The sequence below is a fragment of the Dermacentor albipictus genome, chromosome 1 (assembly GCF_038994185.2).
Source record: "Dermacentor albipictus isolate Rhodes 1998 colony chromosome 1, USDA_Dalb.pri_finalv2, whole genome shotgun sequence".
NCBI lineage: Eukaryota > Metazoa > Arthropoda > Arachnida > Ixodida > Ixodidae > Dermacentor > Dermacentor albipictus.
In genome coordinates this window covers 146,944,466-146,965,236 of record NC_091821.1, presented here as the reverse complement: position 1 = coordinate 146,965,236, position 20,771 = coordinate 146,944,466, and positions in this window count along the sequence as shown.

The following is a 20,771-nucleotide window of genomic DNA, read 5'->3' as shown; positions in this document are numbered from 1 at the left end:
CGTACAGCACAACGTTCACTTGTTCTCAGTTTTCTTAGATGATGTAGGGTAAATACTTCGGCCTCTCACTGCCCCCAATAGATGCAGGGAGATGAAATTTCTGCCCGCACACCACTCCCAGCTTCTTCTTATCAGATAAAAATAATAATAAAAAAAGACGACCACGTCCTCTTCGCGGAATGTTTGTTTAAAAGGCAGGCAAAACAACCGAAGGCATTATTGGCATTTATTTAAATTTTCTTCTTATCTTTTTTTTTTAAGCGCACGCTTAAGCTAACTGTGATTCGTGTCACTCTCTTATCAGAAACATAGTGGAACCTTCTGCAATTGTTTAGGATCAGCCAGAATACGCACACATCCCATCTTCTACCCCAGCGTAAGTTTTGTGCAGAGAAAATGTCCTGCTGCCACTCGGAATGGATTTTGGCGCTAAAAATTGTTGTAAACGTTGAATATCGCGCTTAGCGACGTAAATGGACACGTACCGTCTGGGCCAATAATAATTTTTGAAAAACGAGAAAGTAATGTTTCCTGGAACAATGTAACAATTTAAGTAGTTTGCAGATCTTTGTGGAAACAGAAGGCGGAGTTCCCTGGCTGCTTTCCGCACAATCAGTAAGTGAATTGCAGCTTGCAGTGTATCAACTCCTACACTTACGGCTAAAATTACTTTGTGCATAATGTTTCCTTTAGTCCTTTATATTGTGATAACTCAGCCGTCCGAGACATCACATTGAACAATGTTGCGTATAGTGGATATATCTGGTAATACGCGCAGCAAATAGCGCGCACAAGCTAGATAGAGCACTGGGGCGATTACTAGCAGGCAAAAAAAGAATTTTAGGTGATATATAGGGAAAGAACCTATGCCGCCGCGGCGGTACAGTGTCGTTATGCCTGCTGCGCACAACGTCGAGGGTTCGAGGGTGCCCGTTAAAGAGCCCCAGGTAATCGAAATTAATCCTGAGCCCCCCACCCAACCCGCTGCGGTGTCCGTCGTAGCGCATGTGTTGCTTCGGGACAAACATCCCCCGTTTATTTTTATTACTATTTTTTAACGTCATTCGCTCGCGTATAATGTCACGCCCCGTTGTCGCCAGGATCGGCCACGGGCGCTAGGGATGATGAAAAGAAATCGATAAAATCGGAGGAAATTGATCTTTTTAAAGAAAGGCCTCAGAAAAGGTCTTCAAGATTGCGATGTGGGATACCAGCATTAAGCAGCTGCGAAAGCGTTGCTGGAGATTTCTTTCGTCGCACTCTCGATGTTTCTCGAGGCGCCTACAAAGGACAGGAAGCCTGCACGTCCCTGCTAGGAGGAAACCAGAGACATTGTGAACAATAATTACCAGCGGAAATGAGTAAATGGTGCACAGTTAACGTAATCTGAACAAGTTATAGGTTTCTTTGGCATCTTTCGTTTCATTTCTCTTTCTTTTTTTCCTTCAAAACTTTCATGCTTCTTTTATAGCAGCTGATAAAGTATTCCTAACCGGAAACGACGCGACTGCCGAAAGAAATGACATGAGTACGTAGGAAACCCACAACGGAATATCACTGTTCAGTGCCTGGCAGCGTTTAGGCGCGGCAAGACCCCGCCACAAGGATCTGTAACATGGCGGGGCCCTGCCTCAACGATCCGTTCAGACGAGCTACAAGGCCGCTTGAGAGATGGGTTCGCTGTTTCGCGGTTAACCTATCAATTAACTTCCAGCGGTTCGATCCTCGAAAGCGCAAGGTCAGTCATGGTACTTCAATTCCAAAAAGACCAACAATGTAGGTGGTATCAACCCACAGGGCGTCGGAATTTTCGGCACCAATTGGACTATCTGGAATTCAGCCAGCCCCAAGCTTCTGCGCCAATGATATTCGCACGCAGTTTTCTTGGTAGAATGGACCTATCAGGGTGTCACGAAGGAAATATGGGTCACATAAGTTTGCCTTCATTTAATAGCAAGGTGACACGTGTCATCGTCTCCACACCCGCGCAAAGCCCTCGAAATATCTATACATCAAAAGAGAGATCAGCCGCAGAGCTTTAGCCATGCCGTATTACCTCACGGGAAAGCACGTCGGTGCATCTTTCAGTCCGTGCAGGAAATGCGCGCTCTTGCCTGTATATGACCAACGGCAGATGGCGTCGGGAATGCACGTCGTGTCCTATGATTGCTTCCTCCGCACATCGTTTTCTTTCCACCATCCCTTTCCTCTTGCGAAAAAAAAAAAAAGAGGAGGAGGAGGAGGGGGAGTCAGTTCATGCAGGTGGTGGTTCATTAGCCCGATTCAATGGACCATTTGCGGAACCTCGAACTTGGCGTTTCTGCGATGCGAAAATTGCTTTAAGAAGAAAATCAAGGTGGCGTAGCGCTGGCTAGTTCAAACGCGAGGCAGATCGATGTTCATTCCTCCCGAGTGCAAGCACGCCGCGTTCGTGTTCCTTGGCTTCGTGCTGGTACTTTTTAGCAGTTGGCATACTACTCTTACATTTACTAGCTTCCGAAAATTAGTAGAGTGGTTCCCACACGCGAAGCTGCGCCTGCTCGTACGGCGCCTGAGATGCGGTTAGTAAGTAAATAATTATGAGACATTATTTACAAATTAAAGTGCTAGCGTTACCACTACGGACCTGCAAGGAAGACGCAACCCTATCCTAGTATACTTCAGTGGAGCCACAGCGAGACAAGCTCTGCGCACGGAGCATGTAAAGCGTGCCGGACGACACCTTTTCTAGATGGAATTCGGGACCAATTGACTGACTGAATAAACTTTATTGAAACCAGCAAGAGATGGTGGCTGGGCCTAGGCCTCCCACGTGGGGACGTCGAGGTGTTGCCTCTTCGCCGCCTGCTCCAGACGCAAGTAAAATGATTACCAGGATTGCGTGAACCCGTCCCCACTTCTACGAACTTTCCAGCCGCAAACTTTTGTTAGTGGCAAGGTGCATGGAAATAAGAAAGGCGATTGATTGCTCGTCTGCGAAATATCTTGATCGGAGTTACCCTAATGCTGCAAAATAGCATAAGCTCTCATGACCGATCAAACGTTTTCAAGATGTAGCAAGAAATACGAAACACAATCATGATTTCATTCCACTCGAGTGTTCAGGAGCGAGGGATCTTGTTTTCTTTGTGTCGTCAACCTGTCGACACAGGGGAGGACGGCGAGGTGGGAGAGGGGCTGGCACGTGGTGCTGGGTGCGCTAGCGAATGTGGGCAAAAATGCAGCGTGGCTTTCTTCAGAGCACTACTTCGCAGTGCAGGGCTTTCTTTGCCTTGGCTTTCGAGCCGGGAAGGGCGACGCAGGGGGAGCTGGAGAATTCCGGGAGCTTTCAAGCGACATCCCATCCGTGGCTTGACGGACGAGTTGGTTGCCCTCGAGTTCGCTCCGTCCTTCTGTCATCCCGTCAGGTGCTCTACCGGGAACAAAGGCGGCGCACTGTGCTCTCTCCACCGCTCTCCGCTACGGTCGAGAGCCATATACAGCAACACCTGTGCCATGTCTACTCGAAAACTGCCTTCACCGGTCAGCGATTACCAGCTTCACCAGAGTCAGAAGATTCTCGAGGCGCATTAAACGTGGACACCTCAATCGTGCGTACATAGGGGAGGGCCAGAATCCAGCTGGCGATGCTATATAGCTTGTTCTGCTCAATTGGACAAAAGTTGAGGGAAAAATTAAGTAGATCCCACGCACTGTAGGAATCGATATAAGCGAAGCTTTATGTGCTGTTTGCTTTGATTGACGATAATTAGCGGTGTGTTAACGGCGAATGTTTAATTTCTTGGACGTTCAGCCCAACACGAGAATGGTGAGTTGATGTTAAACGCTACCTTGCGTGAACCACTGCTGTTTGTCTGGTAGCACACAGAACATACCGGGAGAGGTGTTTGCGTGAGGCATTGTTGTGCGCCATATTCCATACCCTCTGAGAGGGTTTAGTATTGTCATTGCCTAACATGGAACATCGCATCGTGGCAGAAGCATTAAAATAATTGAATTATGAGGCGGTACGTGCCAAAACCACAATTGTATTGTGAGGCACGCCTTAGTGGCGGACTCCGGTTCGTCTCCCTAAATCTAAGTGTATGAACATTTCTTATTTCGCCCCCGTCGAAATGCGGCTGCCGCGGTCGGGATCACATCCGGCACCTCGAGCAATGCCATATCTACCACGGGGGCAGAATGCGGTTCTGCAGAAGCGTTGATTCAAAGTGCGACCGCTTCCGTAGTGTCGCGTAGACCCTGCGGTGCGCTGTAATTAATGCGGTTCTGCTTCCTCACGCTCTGCATAGGTTGTCCGCTTGACGAATTTGCATGATGTTTATTTTTCAGAAATAGCAGAAACGTACCGCGCCGTACCTTGAACTTAAATTTACCCCGTTTCCCCTTAACCGCTGTCGTTTCTAGTAATAGGTTTTCCGTGCCTTCTCACGTCGCCTTTTCTTTAGTCCCCCCCCCCCCCTTGTGCAGGAACTGCGAGCGAGGTGGCAAGGCTGTTAAGCCCTCGTTTCGCGACTGCGTCGGTTCTACCCATTGTCTGCCTCCTCTCCCCCTCGTCCCAAGTGTTCAACCTAGCCTCCCTCTGGACCTGCACGTTGGTAGAAAGATAAGCGCTGCAATTTCAGCAATGCTTTTGAGGAGGTCACGGGTAATTACAACTGTCAAAGAGGCTAATGTGGCGACGCCCAGGGAGCTCTAGAGGGTATTGTGCACGTTCGATGCGGTGCAGAGGTCAAATGATTTTCTCGCGTCTCCTTTCTTCTCTACCATGCTCTTTCCATGTATAGACCATTTCATCGGGCGAGGAGGATAGGGCGCGCGGAGAGCCTTTCCTCCTCTCTGGCTTGGGCGATCCGGCGCGGCGCTGCTTGAAAGTATTTGCTGTCGCGTGCTGCGGAACGATTTTGAGATGTTTTAGGCCTTACTTTGTGCAATTTACTCCATGTCCGTTCATATAAGGTCGTCAGGGAAGCCTTTCGGTGCATCTGTAACTACTGCAGGCAGAAATATGCCTTGGGGGCGCAAAAATGTGACGCGCACAATCAGCCGCAGTGTACGCGCATTATCAGTCGCGGTGCGTGTATGTGTTGTTTACTATTTTGCTTATATCGATTTTAATTCAACAAAGAAAACCGGCGTCTCTGTATTACCAGCATTAAATGGTAAATCAGCTCACTGGCTGATCGATTGGCGTAGGGAGTAAAACATAAAACATAAGAGCGCACGCTCGTGCACGGCCAACCTAAGGCAACCACGAAACATCTGAGCGGCAGGCGCTATCAAATATTTGTGATACAGTGGCATCGTTCTCACGCATTTCAAGTCTAGTATGCTTGAAATTACCATATGCCTATAGTCGGGTACAACTTTAGAAAAAAGGGGGCGTTTACTCCTCCGAGGCGGATGCACACGAGCATTCACCAATGGGCGCGCACTCTGGACCGACGTCATGCGCCGGACGGCCGGTGACTTCGCCGCTTCGGTCATCTGGGCGGGGCCTCCCCTTTTTTCTAAAGTTGTATCCGACTATACGCTAGCCTTGCTGCATGAGGCCCATGGCGCTGCTCAACACAACGATCACTGCGGTTGGGGAGGCAGCACGATACATATATGAGCTGTGTGCATCGGCATTGCCTTTTTGGCCTGTATACAGCCATAATATATGAGAGGGTTCGCATAAAAAGAATGCGATGGCTATTTTTGAGCGCAAAATTTCTGTAATACGTGTGAGTGCGTCGTAGAGAACTGAACGAACACAACCGAAAAAAAAAATTCGGTTATCATCCTCTTTCTCTAAAAAGCAAGAGAAAACGGGCTAACACCGCACAACGTTTATAAATATATAACCGCTGATGCCGTATGCTTGGACCATGCGCTGTATAGAACAAATATATCTGTAATCCAGCACCTACTACTGCTTAGGACGCTCGCGCAGTTCGTAAACGGTTGCTTTGCTGGACAAGCTTAATTGAGACTGTAAGGTATGCTGCTATTACTAGCCAAAACTATTTTATTCATGGGTGGAAATCTCATCCATCCAACCAAGTAGTCACGCAATGGAACCTGCAGCGAACAGTTTGGACGCTTGTCAAAGTATAACAGCACAGCTCCTATCATAGCAGAACGGTACCCACGCTGTTACGATCGTAGCGTGTTTCATGGCCCCTAAACCGCAGCTTAGAAATAGAGGATAATACTGCAATAAGGTCACATTAGTGATTGGAACATTCGGAAATACACAATTGATCTCCGAGGCTGATTGTAGGCTCAAATATGCGCGCACACATCGCGCTGCGTGTTCCGTCCACCTCAACGCTCAGCAGAAATTCCAGCCATGAGGCCTTAAACCACTTCAGCACGTCTCACAGAACCATTTACCACGTAGAATACGAGCGTCATACTGAACAGACCGCACGACTGCGAAAACAAACACCAGAACCTACCGCCTAGCGTATACCTGCCACGCAAAAGACCGCTTTAACCCAAGCCAGTATGGCGCTGCTCATAGGCGGCGCCACTGCGTTCACAATATGGCGGCGCCTACGAAAAAACGGTCTATATACACGCTCTGAACCATCACCGACCCGGCATGCAAGATAACAGCAGCAGCAGTGGAAAAGTCGAAGGAAGAGGCAAAGAAAGCTTCCCTTCAGCGGCAAGCCTCACGTTTAAGCGGGAATACCCGAGCCACGTGCTTGTGTCAGTTGCAGAAGGATTGCTAAAGAAGGCACATAAAAACAGTTCGGAGCAGGTTAATGGTACAAGCATTGACATAAACTAAAGAAAGGTTACTGTCATCCCCTACATACATAGGTTCTCCCACAGATTAAAAAAGATTGCTGGAAGGAGCGGCATCAACGTTTCTTCGGCGCCTAATAAATTGGTGAGCCTGTGCAGAAACACGAGGCCAGAAAGAATCGCAGGTCCCGCATGCGAAAAGGAACATAAAAATAAATTAATTGATTGCATCGCGGGTGTGGTATACCGCATTCCTCTCGCGTGTGGACGATCCTACATTGGTCAAACTGGTAGATGCATAAATGATAGGCTACGAGAACACAATAACAAAGTAAACGACGTGGCTGCTGGCGGATTTCTTGCCATCCATTGCCAAAGATGCAAATGCAAACCCAGATTTAAAGAAACAGTCATAATGAGTAGGAGCAGGCGTGTGATGACGCACTCGATAATAGAAGCCAGACACATATCAACATCTGATGACACATGCGTCAGTAAGCCTTCCATTCCATTATCCACAAAAGAGTTTGATTATCTTTGTTCGCGTTGAACGTGTACATTCTGCCAGTCTATGCGGTAAAAAAGTGCCTGCGCGTGGTCCCTGTTCTTCTGTTTTTTGTTCATGTTTACCGAGCTTTTACACGTGTCGTATGACGTTTCGAGGGTACATATATTGACGAGAACTGGAAATAAATCTATTGGTGAAAGTTAGCGCTGTGTGTATTAAATGTGCCTTTCTGTTGTCCTTGTCATTCAGCTTGCGCTACAGCAAAACAAGATCTCAAGGGGTTCCTTTCTCTCTTACCCCGGTGCTTCTTTCCCGCTTTTGTTTCTGCTCTTGTTTTGTAGCAGAACTACCATCCTCGTTTCGAGTGACCCGCGTTAAAGCCCTTGCCCAATGTCCTGCCTTTAGGAGCAGGGGTGTCGAATGCGCATGACACATTTGCTTCGTGTCAACGTTCCCTCCTAATTTGACCCTAGGCGAAAGCTGTGTTTTTAGCGGTACCCCACCGTTTCGTTGTATTTTACTCCGAGCAGTAGTACGAGCCCGAATATTAACGATCGCTTTTTGCTTTTACTCGGTCCGAATTTCGGTTTTAAGAATTATTCTAAGCAAGAAAGAAAAGAAACTAATGAAGATGAAGGAAATGTGCCAAAGATGTCTTTTCTTCCCTTAGGTACAATGACAAAACTGAAATGTGTCAATAGTTGTTCCACCATACATCACGCCCCCATCACGCATCGGTCATCGACTCCAAGGTGGACGCCCACGTACCCGGATAAGTACATTCCAAGCATCGTTTTTTTCCACGTGCATTAAAAGCCTGGAACGACCTTCCTCACGACATCGCCGCCATCACATGCCCAACCACATTTTCTGCAACCATTACCAATATTAGGTGATCCCTTGTACGTATGTGTTTGTAGCTACCTCTGTTACCACCCTTCATGTAATGCCCCGAAACGGGGTCTTTAAGGTAACAAAGTGAGCTAAAGTGGTCACATGCGCATATGTGAGCACTTTTGGTAGCTCCATCCGCATGCCCACGACAAAGCCCCGGCAGGATTGCTAGTTTCGTTCATTGTGCGAGGCTGTTCGCTTGTCATACTCCTCGAATCATCAGAATTCTCAAGTCGCTTGTTGCGTTTATTTTTTTCGGGGCAAGAAGGGGGGGGGGGGCGCTACTTGCTTACACATTTCATTCGTAAAAATGGTGTTCTAAAATAACTGCAAGCCTTGTACTGCCTGGCCCATTACCACGTGTGGCGCACCCTTTTGTTTGTGCCTTCTTTGTGCTGTTGTCATACTTCGTGACCATCCGTTCTATGCATTCCCCGTATTTGTCGCACTGCAAGCAGTGTTCGAGCACGAGTATTTTGTCAAAACCCTTCAAAACGAGGCTTTTCTCTATCCACACGTGGTTGTCGTGAGTTCCAACGTTAATTTTTACGGTTGCTCTGGTTTTCAGGTTTTGCGTGCGAGGAGTAGCAAGCATGCGACACGACTTCAACACGTATAACTTCTAACATATCCGTCTTGGGGGATGTAGTGGCGTTGGTGTTGCGCTGCTAAGCCCGAGGTCGTGGGTTAAAAGCACGGCCACAGCGGCCGCACTTCGATGGGGGCGAAATGCGAAAACACCCGTGTACCGCGCACTGGGTGCACGCCGAAGAACCCCAGGTGGTCTGAATTAATCCGGAGTCCTACCGCTATGGAATGCCTCGTAATCAGATCGTGGTTTTGGCACATAAAACCTCAGAATTTATGCTTGTTTCTTTTTTATCATAGCCATATCGTGGTTCTGGCGCGTCGGAACCCAGAATTTAATTCAATTAATTTAATAGATTCTAACGTGGGCATTGGAACTGCATAATTTTTCCCTTGTTTTTTCCATTCATCCACAGTGTCAGTATATGTCACATAACGGTGATAGAGCAAAGCAGACAAGAAATTCGGGTAAAATAATGTGTTGGGCTAATAAATATATAGCTGAGCATTGCTTACGCCCAGTTGTGCTCACATTCTGCGCGCTCAGGCACTGCCCAGAACTACGGTTGTTGCAAAGTCGCGAGCGACGAGCGGCCAACTTTTATGCAAAACGACAGAGAAGATGAGCGGACACACCACCGCGTATTCCTGCGAGCGGAGCGTGGGACGCGTTTCGCTTTCCGCTGCGACCATGAGCGTTGTGTGTTACCAAAACACATCGTAAGTTATGAGGGACGCCTTAGTGGAGGACTCGGAATCTGTTTTGACAACCTGGGTTTCTTTTCTATTTTAGCCACCTGGGGTCCAAAAGACGTTACACGAGCGTTTTCGCACTACGCCCTCGATTCGGAATAACACTTTCTGCGCGCGAGAGAGGGAGAGGCGGGCGTTCCTTTAGGGTGCTTCAAAACCAGGTGTCCGGCGCTGGCGTCGAGACACTGGAGAGGCCCGTCGCGGTAGCTTAGTGGCTGTGTCGTTGCGCTGCTCTTGAGGTAGCGGGTTCACGGCGCCCGCATTTCGATGGTGGTTGGGGGGGGGGGGGGGAGAGAGAGAGAGAGAGAAATGAAAAACGCTGACATACCCCAGGTAGCGAAATTTATTCTGGAGACCCTCACCACGGCGAGCGTGGTTTTGGCGCGTACACCTCCAGAATTTAATCTATTTCTGGGGAGGATTACGTGACGCCAAGCCTATAGCATGTTACTCCATAATATGATGAAAAATGAAATGATATACATAGTAGGAGGATGAAAAGGAAGAAAGGAAATGTAGGGAGGTCAACCAGACGCACGTCCCGTTTGCTACCCTGCACAGGGGACTGGGTTTAAGGGAAGAAAGGAGAGGGAGGGAAGAAGGCACTATCGGTATGAGTACATGTGGATGCCACACCTACAATCGGCCACGGAGGCCAGTCGCTTTCATGAAATGTAGCAGTGCCCGCGTTGCTTTGTAAGCATGCGACGCATGGAGCCATGGTCCGAGAATCTTAGTCTCTGAAAATGGTCTGTTATCTAATCGGTTTAAGACCCTCTGAAGAACGTCGCGTTCTTTGTCATAGAGATCACAAAAACACAACACATGCTCAATCGTCTCTTCACAGTTGCCCGAGTCACAGATCGGTGTGTTGGACATTCCAATAAGGAATCAGTAGGCTTTCGTAAAAGCCACCCCTAACTAGAGGCGGCACAGTAAAGTTGCATCACGCCGGGAGAGGTTCGATGAAATCTGCAGCTCCAATGTAGGATCCAACTGGTGAAGACGCAGTTGGAGAAAATCGGGGTGTTGCACAAAGGTTTAGTCTTGGTTTGAGCAAGTAAACGAAGACCCCTCGCAGCATTTGTCCTTGATAAGGGTATAGGAAGTGTCAGGGCTTCTTTCACTCGCCGTGATTGCTCAGTGGCTCTGGTGTTGGGCTGCTGAGCACGAGGTCGCGGGATCGAATCCCGGCCACGGCGGCCGCATTTCGATGGGGGCGAAATGCGAAAACACCCATGTACTTAGATTTAAGTGCACGTTAAAGAACCCCAGGTGGTCGAAATTTCCGGAGTCCTCCACTACGGCGTGCCCCATAATCAGAAAATAGTTTTGGCACGTAAAACCCCATAATTTATTTTTTTAGGGTTTCTTTATGGGCTAAAAAAAATAATGGGGTTTAACGTGCCAAAACCACTTTCTGATTATGAGGAACGCCGTAGTGGAGGACTCCGGAAATTTCGACCACCCGTGGTTCTTTAACGTGCACTTAAATCTAAGTACATGGGTGTTTTCGCATTTCGCCCCCATCGAAATGCGGCCGCCGTGGCCGGGATTCGATCCCGCGACCTCGTGCTCAGCTGTGCCCGGCAACGCGTCGGCTCACAGTCTGGCTCGAGATCTCGCGCGCCGAGCCTCGTCCGCGGATGCGGACGGCGTGAATGAGGAGGAGAGACACGAGGAACCCTGCGAGACTTATTATGAAATAGCCCATCGGTATCGCTTGAGGCGTCGCGTGCTCCCACCACCGGCCAAGCAACTCGACAAAACGCAAGCGGTCGCGTTTCGGCGACTTCAAACACATACCCACACCCAAAATACATTAACAAAATCACAGGGGGCAGGGAAAGCGACAAATGTAGGCTCTGTTCAGAAACAGGAACACTCACACACATAATGTGGGAATGCACCTCGCTCCCGTCCTCTCATCCCCCCGTCAGCAGCGAGACTGACTGGACAGCCTGGCTCAGTTCCGGGGACGTCGACCGACAACTTGAACTGGTGGACCGGGCGGAAAAGGCCAAGCGGGCCCAGGGCCTTACTTGAGCCCTAACCCTCAGCCATGTCCCTCTTTACCCTTCCCCCTTTCAATAAAGTTTATCATCACCACCACCAGCAGAGCACCAAGAGAAGGGAAGCGCAGTAGAGGACGGCAGAAGACTAGCTGGCACGATGAAATTAGGAAATTTGCGGGTGCTAGTTGGGCTCGGTTGGCGCAGGACAGGGGTAATAGGAGATCGCAGGGAGAGGCCTTCGTCCTGCAGTGGACATAAATAGGCTGATGATGATGAGGATGACGATGATGACACCAAAAAGTAATTAGTACTTTTTCTGCGTTATCTCATATTTTGTTTTCCCTAAGACAACAATCAAGAAAAGACAGTAGATTGTTGGAAAAGTGTTTGTCAGTCAGGTTGAACTCTATATATACAAGACGGCTATGAAATCTTTTTTGATTTCAAGGGGAGCGCTGTTTCGTTTTCTTTTCGAAGCTGTAGGGTATATACCACCTTGAGAGCAACGTGCTACAGGCAAGTTTGGCAACTTAAACTATATTTGCCGCTGATGCATGCAATCTAGGGAAACACATATCGTGCAGTGGCCGAACCACTCAATAAGATATCTGGTTGGAAAACAATGCTTATCTGCGCTGTTGTAACCTAGTGCTGCAGCAGGCCCATTTTCACATGTTACCGCGTTTTACAGAGCCTTTTTTTCTACTTACTCGTTGTTCTGCATCAAGTAATGATTACAGAAGACGCCATCCACCATTTGCAAAAATCAGTAGGCTGCTTTGCATGGCTGTTTGCTAAAAAAAGGTCTCCAATCGACGCTGTGAAGGTGGTTGGGCAGAAAAGCTGCAAACGACTAGAACGACTACCCACTGCGACGTAAATTATTCACATGGCGACATTCATATATTTATTTATTTATTTATTTATTTGAACCTCAAGGGTCCCTAGCGGGACATTACATGAGGGGTGGGCGCAAGAACGGCGGTTAACAATGAATGTTACATGAGAATCATGACGATGACATGGCTTCCTCGATGGCAGTCTTGAAATGGACTGGATCAGGGATTTGTGCTAAGTGACAGGGAAGGTCATTCCAGTTGCGAGCTGTGTGGACAAAAAATGATTTCTGAAATGTAGTTGTTCGGGAACGATGCGGGATGACGCTGTTTGGATGGCCTGTGCGGGGTGTTCGACGTACTGGTAGGATGAGGTTGCTGTCACGGGGCGAGCAATGGAAAAACCTGTGATAAAGGCAGAGACGTGAAATTCGGCGACGGGAAGCGAGAGAAGGAAGTTTTAGTTGCAATTTCAAGGCGGATATGCTAGAGTATCGAGAGTAGTTTGAAAGAATAAAGCGAGTGGCACGATTCTGAACAGATTCAAGGGCTGAGATAAGGTTAGACTGATGGGGGTCAAATATTGCGCAAGCGTATTCAAGTTTAGGTCGTACAAATGTTTTATAAGCTAGTAATTTTAAGGAAGAAGGTGTCATGCGCAGGTTACGTCGGAGATACCCAAATGCTCGATTACATGAATTTATTATGTGGTTAATGTGGCAAGACCATGTTAAGTCACTAGCAAGGTTAATGCCAAGATACTTAAAAGAGTTAGTGGAAATAATAGTAGTATCGTTAATTTTATAAGTAGGCGGAGTATAATTTCGGCGGCGGTGAAAAGAAATTTGTGCGGTCTTTGTAGTATTTAGGGACATTAGCCATTTAGTGCACCACTGCTGTATGTCATCCAGGTCATTTTGGAGGATGTAAGCATCCTCGGCGTTAGTTATGGGGCGGTAGAGTACGCAATCATCCGCGAAAAGGCGGATACTAGATGTTACTGCGGAAGGCAAGTCGTTAATGTATATTAGAAAGAGCAAGGGGCCAAGAACCGTGCCTTGATCGAGGTACTCCTGAAAGAACGTGTGAGTAGGATGATGAGAAGCCATTAGCGGAGACAAATTGCATGCGGTAAGTTAAAAAGCTTCGAATCCAGTTCAAGACACTAGGATGAATGTTTAACAAGGACATTTTAAGCAAATGGCGAGAACGGGGTACTTTATCGAAAGCTTTCTCGAAATCTAGAAATAGCGCATCAATTGGGATATTGCGGTCAAGATAGGAATGAATGTCATGCAGGAACAAAGCTAATTGGGTTTGGCATGAGTGGTCTTTCCGGAATCCGTGTTGGTTTGGATGAAAAAAGTTGGCCGATGTTAGGAATGTGGCAACATTAGTGTAAATGACGTGTTCCATGATCTTAGAGCATACACTGGTTAGCGAAATGGGTCGGTAATTACCTGGGGATGATCTGTCACCTTTCTTGAAAACCGGAATGATCTTCCCAATTCGCCAGTCATGTGGAACTGTGCCTGTGTCAAGCGACTGTTGAAAAATGAGGGAAAGAATAAGACTGCAAACATGTTTAGTATTCTTTAAGACTTTCGAATTAATTCCATCGATACCGCAGGAAGATGAAAATTTTAGTGAGTCGATAATATTAACAATACCATGTACGTTGAAGGTGATGCCGTCCATTGGTGGATGCGGCAAAGGCGCAGGATCAGTGAAATCACGAGTTGTTTCCTTAGTAAAGACTGAAGAGAATGCATGGTTCAAGACATGGGGTACGTCGGATACGCCTACTGGTGAGCCAGTGCTGTCAATGAGAGAAATAGCAGTATCAACATCAGGGATGATTTCCAGAAGCGCTTAGGGTTGCTTTGTAGCATTTCAGGGAGGGTAGTGGGAAAAAAACGGAGCTTAGTTTAGGTAGCGAGATCGGAATATTGCTTGGCAGTGGTGTGGTATTTGCTCCAGGCACATTTGGTGTTAGATAACTTGGCAGAACGGAAAAGGCGCTTTTTCCTGTTATTTAAATGCTTTAGTTTAACATTAAACCACGGAGAACGTTTTCGCTCTGTTATGCTGATGGTAGGGATGTAAAGTCGAATCAAACGCAGCATTTCTGACTTGAAGAGAGACCAGTTCGACTCGGCAGAACGTAAGTGGTAGGTAGAAGCAAAATGGTTATGGAAAACAAGAAGGTCACGATTCATGCTAGTGTAGTCTCCTTTGTCGTACAGCGTTAGTACTTTTTTGGATTTAGGACTTTTGGTAACGCTGGTAGAAAAGGTAGTGTGAAGTACAACGTGGTCACTAAGGCCCGTAATGTACGAAGGAGCACAGAATTCGTCAGGGTGAGTGGTTAAAATGAGGTCAAGAATGTTTGATGTGTGATCAGTCGTGCGGGTGAGCTCAGAAACAACTTGAGACAGGCCGATAGTTAAGCATGTGTTTAGGAATTCACTAGATGCCTGACTTTTTGTTAGGGTGCGGGACATATAATTCCAATCTATGGACGGAAAGTTGAAATCGCCGAAAACCAAAATTGGGGTGCGTGGGTAAGATGAGATTAGGGAATCGAGCGTGTCGTGAAAGAGCGTTATGAAGGAACTGTCCGTATCAGGCGGTCGATAGCATACACCGATGAGTACGCGAGGGGATGAAGCATGACAGCACACCCAAATCATTTCCAACGGGGTTACTACGTTAACAGCTGAACAATTTAGAAGGCGCTTGGTAGCGACAAGAACACCACCGCCACGGCAGCCGTCAGGTCTGTCTTTTCGGAATATATCGAAGTCAGGAAGTTCGGGCAGGATTTCGGAATCTAAGATTGATGAATTTAACCATGTTTCAGTCAGCAGAACGACGTTACTGGATGATGAGCTGATAAGGCTACATAAGGAATCACACTTATTATACTGCGAATGTTAGTGTAAAGAAGGGACAGATGATCGTTTTTGGGCCGTACGTTACTGCTTGGGGGAAGTGGCGGCTGCTATGATTTACGTTCGAACACTTTCACAGTGGTGTGATCAAAGATGTACGTTTTACCATTAGAGATTAGCCTGTTGTGACGGAGCTTGTAGGGGATGTGGTTAGTTTTCGCAAATTCAATGAGGCGTTTACGGGCGAGTCGGGTGTTAGGGCAGAAGTCTTCGCTGATTGCGTAATCAGACGATTTAAGCTTATAAGCTGATGATAAAACGCGTTCTTTGTCCTTGAACTGCAGAAACTTGACTATGATTGGGCGGTGCTTTCCATTTTTGAATGTGCCTAGACGATGCGCTCGCTCGATGTTGTTGCTTTCGATGGTTATATTCAGGTTCTCCTGGCAGTGATCAATTATAAGTTTTTTAGAATCACTCCAGCTTTCGTTTTCCGCATCTTTGAGCCCATAGAACACCAAATTGCTTCGGCGAGACATGTTTTCAAGGTCATCCATTCGGGTAGTCAAAGTAGATACTTGAGCTGAGCAGTTGGCGGTAATGCTTTGTATACTGTCAATTTGAGATCTTACATTAGAAATAGACTTGAAATCTGTCTCAATCTTCGTAAGCCTAGTGTTTAGGTGCGCAAAGGCTTTCTCATGCTCCTCAAGGGTGGACTTGATAGAGCCTAGCTGCTCAAGGATTGTTGACTGCCCGGATTGTAAAACTGTAAGCGCGGTAAGTATATCATTGGAATTGTCAGCAGTAGAGGAGGGGAGAGGACCGGGATTAGTTTCCACATCCCCGGCCAGCAATAGCAGTTTCAACAACATGTGGGAACACTCGTAAAACATAGCTATAGATCGCCGTGGGCTCGGCAGCACAAACAGACAATGGTTACTGGAGCGCTTGGCGTAAAGGCTGTGATAATTCATTACCTGCGTAACGAAGAAGCGAAGCCAGTTAGGGCGATCCATTTCTGTAGCGCCGCCGAGCCCTTTACCTGCACTGCACTTTACCTAATTATTAGCCCAAGACGTTTCAACGGCCTGCGACTTGGCTTGCGCCGCTACTTCGAGTACCTACAAAGAGTGGACGAGAGAGAAGAGAAATGCACTTAACCACACTTTCGCCGCCACGCGTATAGCATTTCGCAGTGTTTTTCCATAGTAGTCACAGAGACTGTTTCTCCACATAACGTCATGCGGCTTACAATCACCCCATTTAACTGCGCCCCTGCAGATGTCCAAAATTTGCATCAGTGCACAAAAGGGAACATTTGGTGATGACCGAATATGCACACTGATTACTAAATTCACATCCGACTAAGACTCCGATTGCTACGCATTCGGGAGCATCTGGGGCTGAATTAACAAAATTTTTGGTTCGTATGTGCTCTTGGCCATTGATGGCCATCTTCGCTAACTATATGTCCGGCATCAGGTTTAGCTAGAATTTGCTCTTAGGAACAATTCTAGCGTAAGAGCGTTTTGTGAATACGGGCCCTCAAAGACGCTAATATTTTTATTAAAGGCAGGTATTTACGCATACAGATCATTGTTCTACTGAGACCATGGAGTCGATCTATGGGATGTGTACGTAACACTTCGACAATTTCCACGTACCTCGGCTTCCGCTAAGCACAGCACAGGGAACGCATGGCTGTGCACGCCACTAGTTTCCAGAAATGTGCCCTCTCGAACCGCAGGCCGACAACGACCCATCGAAGGGCTGCCTGCAGGATGCGATCAGCATCTTCTGCCGCGGATTCAGGCAGCTCATAAGAAACCTCATCCCGTTTTAAAACATTCTGCTATTCTCACAACTGATCGCGTGCTTACGACATGCAAAGCGCGTGTAAGAGACGTTGAATGTAGTATCAACGGAAAATTCAGGCGCCCAATCCAGTCTGAGCTAAACGAAATTTATGCATCAGTAATGTTTCTGAAGAGCCCGAAAGACAATTATGACCGAGAAGACGGCACAGGCGCTGACTGGTGTGTGCAAGGAAACATGCAGCTGGAAGAAGCAGTCATCGTGGTCACTGAAATCAGCGCGGTGGCACGACACAAACCAACCCAAAGCAAATGTCATTAAATTATCATACTCGTGCCTGCAGCATTTAATGACATCTTCATCAAGCACCTAACCAAAGCGCCCCCCTTGAGTTTACGAAAATATGTCGTTTATAAAATACTGCGTTTATATTTATAAAATACCACACTGCGAATGTGGCAGCACAGATGATGATGTAGAACTCCCTTTAAGAATGCCACAAACTGTTTGAGCCAAGAAGCCTACTGGTGTCCAAACTGATGAGGTTTGCTGGAAGACCAATGATTGGAAGCTGATGGGACCGTGGACAAGGAATTTCTGAAGGCCACTGATATTGTGAATGACTACTCGGATAAGATGCACAAGCGTATTTTCGCCTAGTGCAAAAAAAAAAAACATTGCATGTATGGGCACATACGATGCATACACGCATGCATGACATTGTATGCGCCTTTCTCTCTTGTGATATTTTCTGTGTGTGTACGGTACCGGCAGTGTTTGTGACATATTACGCTATATTCCTTTATTGGAGACGTTCGTGCTCTCTGGAGCAATCGAAATGACATCTTATAATATGTCTCTCCATTGCGATGTGCGACTGTGATACGTTTTCATTTTACTCCCGTGAAAAGGAATAGTCGGCACCATTTCATGGCACTAACACCTCCTTCTGATTCATGCCAATAAGAATCCACCGTGTTCGTTTCCTCTCTCTCTCGCCAACCCCCTTTCCTCCCTGCACACGTAAGTGACCACTTCAGCGATACAGCTATACCTAAAAAATTTAATCGCCGATTGCTGCTCCTCCATTTGCCTCAACCGTTTGTGGTAATGATAAATTCGCTCTTTGCCTCTGGCGTTTCGAATACTGACCACCCCTACCCCTTTGGAGTGCTTTATTTTTTATGCTGCCATCCGGCATAAAACGGAAGAGGCATCGCTATGCTCCTGCCGTTTGCATTAGTATGAAGGCAGGTGATGGGCGGGCGCGCGCAAGCGGAACCGGTTTGAGCAGTTGTACGGGTCTACTAAGCAAGGAGATCGAAGGAGCGTAGGTTGAGGGGCTTTACTTAATCGATGTAAAAACGTTGTCAGCGGTCAAGCGTTTTTGGTAAGAAGCCGATTCCGGCCGGTGACGTGGAGTTTCGGAATTGTTTTCTTGTCAAACGTGTGGCTAACAACCACCCCTTGAGCTCGGCGAGTAAACACGTCCTGCTGGTACAGAAGGGAGCGGCGAGCATTTCAGCCAAGTTTCATTAGAACGTCTTGGTGGGCTAGTTGGTGTACATTCAACAACATAAATGTCTGCGCGTAAAAACACCCCACAAGGACGCATGCACAGGACGAGCGCGCTCATCCTGTGAACGTCTCCTTGCGTGGTTGTTTTTTTAATCCAGAAATCTTAACTATGGCATCTCCCATAGGACCAGTGCTGCTTACCCATAAATTAAGGCCAGAGTAACGACCGCGTAGTTAAACTTTTATAGGCTATATAAATTTCCCCCATTAACCAAGTATGTATCATCGTCATCGCCACGGTTATAGTTTTTCCTCTACATTCTCATCTACCAAGTGTACCAAGGCTGCAGAATGCGACAAAGTGACAGATCGCATCGAGTTTCTAAAGTGGGCCATTCATGTAAGCGGCGGTTTATGCGCTGGAAAGGCGAACAGGAGACGGTAGTTCGAGTCGCGGTGCATGCAAACGCTGGCGTATCGCTCTGAGGGAGAGAGACAGCTGCCCCATTTATAGAACTAAAGTTCTACAAACGGTTCTATGAGCGTTGGCTGCCGCAATGTGCTCACTCACCGGTGAAATGCAAATTACCTGAAACAGGTTCCGGCTTTTTTTGGACGTGGGCGGATGCACCACATGAGAAGCGTATGCAAGACTATAGCAGCGTGTTCTCGTTTCGCTGAAACCCACTCCACGGATGACTGCAGGGCCACTGTTCTTAAATGTACGAATTGTCATGAGTCCCATGAAGCTTCGATAAAGGATTGCCCAAACATTAAAAAGGAGCTGGCTGTCTTAAAACAGATGGCCAGAGATCATAAGTTCATCGCGAGGCTGCCAAAACCATCAGAATGCGGCGATATCGTAGCTGATGATCGTTAAAGAAAGTCAGTGCTTCTGCCTCGTCAGTTGCATGCTCTGCTACTCCACCTCCTTTGCCGCCCAGACCAGTCGCGGCTGATAGGAACCAGAATGCTGAACAAAGCAAGACTGCGGCTTATGCAGCTTGACCAAGGCTGTCGAAGCCACATCCACCTGCAAATTCACAGTGCGCATCGGCAACCTTGAATGCCGAACCTCTCGCCGACAAACTGCCTGAAGAGGACAAACAAATGATCGTAATGCTTCGATCACTGATGAACGCCATTTGCGTGCTCCTCAACAAGCTAAAAACGCCATCAGTTCAGAGTGCACTTCAGGTACTGGGTGCTCAAAGTCCAGTACTTGCAAGCTTGCAGTACTTGCAAGTAGACGCCATGGCTCACTCAATACTGTCATTTTGCACTGAGGGCAGACAAGCTCTTCTCCACAACAGTGACATTCTTTCATGGCCTTAGCCCTACAACACTGCCAGATGTAACTTGAGGTGGCGAATGATATTTGGGCGCGGATCACTGGCGCGTGTGTCACCCCCAACGCCGAAGACGTGAGTGCCGTCCCTGTGCCTCGCGTCCCAGAAATGGAAATTATATTTACTATGGAAGGACTGGACGCCTCTTTGGCTGTTTCTCGACGTTCATCTTCGTGAGGGCCAGACGGTATCACATATGCAGCTCTTGCCTATCTTAGACAAGAGGTCAGCCAAGAGCTGTTGAGTTACTACAACCGCCCAAGGCATGAAGGCATTGTTCCTCAGCAATGGAAGATTACTAGGAACGTACCGCTACTCAAAAGTCGCCTTTCGGCCTTACGTCATATCGCCCTATTGACCTGGCAAACTGCATAGGGAAATTTATAGAAAAGATTATATTTATACGCCCAGAATGGTATCTTGAACGCCACCATGTGTGCCCTGACTCCTTGACAGGCTTTCGGCGAGACAGGTGATCAATACACAGTGTTATTGACCTCACAACCTTTATACAACAACAAAAGTGCTTCACGCCGCATATCAGTGGCACTATTTCTTTATGTGAAAGGGGCGTACGATAATGTCACACATGGAGGCTGTTGGAATCGGTGGCCGAATCTTTCAGTGGATCCGCGACTATTTGACCAGAAGGTCCTTCTTTGTACAGACGGAAGATGTCCCGACTACCGACTACTCTACATACGGTGGCGTCCCACAGGGCGGGGTATTGAGCCTTATTCTCTTTAGCCTAACTATGGTTGGTGTTGCTGAAATATTACTCAAGACAATTCACCTATCAACGTACGCTGATGATATTTGTCTTTGGTCTTCTGTGGAGACTCGTCTTCAAGTGCGCGCAA